A 524-nucleotide genomic window follows, 5' to 3' on the forward strand; every position below is an offset into this window, starting at 1 on the left:
TATGAAAAGAGAATTTGTTCAAAATTTGTTCCATGCTGCTAAAGCTGTATTTATTATATTCTATTTCACTGACTTTCTCTTCTTGTATCCTACTTTCTTAATCACATGATATTTCTCCTCTGACATAATTTTTACAACACCTGTATTTCCTTTTCTTTAACCATTAAAAGAATCTTGATATGGTGTTCCAATGTTCATTTGAGACAAAATCAGTTTTAGTTTGTATTGTTCTCTAGACAGTTTTGACATTTTGAACAGCACATTCCAAGTTTTTCATGTTCACTTCTGTGAAAATTGAAATGAGTAGACTGAGATGATGTTTCATCATGTCATATCTATACCCACTCAAGTAGCAGCACTGACATAGGTACTTTAGCTATATTTCTCATTTCTTCTGTAAAATATGAAATATATTACCTCAAATTGCTAAGGGTACTTTGCTTTGCTTACTGCTATATTCAATGCTAGTACAGAATATCAGTATATAATAATGATAATATGCTGTGAAACAGGTAAAATATAGA

General features: G+C 30.2%; 1 protein-coding gene across 1 annotated transcript in view; it reads right to left on the reverse strand.

The window, feature by feature from the left end:
• Positions 1 to 524, reverse strand: part of LOC119592442 (exostosin-2-like) — a gene marked incomplete at its 3' end in the record, with an annotated part of 49,471 nt that overhangs the window by 5,884 nt on the left and 43,063 nt on the right.

Source organism: Penaeus monodon, chromosome 30, assembly GCF_015228065.2.
Source record: "Penaeus monodon isolate SGIC_2016 chromosome 30, NSTDA_Pmon_1, whole genome shotgun sequence".
Classification (NCBI taxonomy): Eukaryota; Metazoa; Arthropoda; class Malacostraca; order Decapoda; family Penaeidae; genus Penaeus; species Penaeus monodon.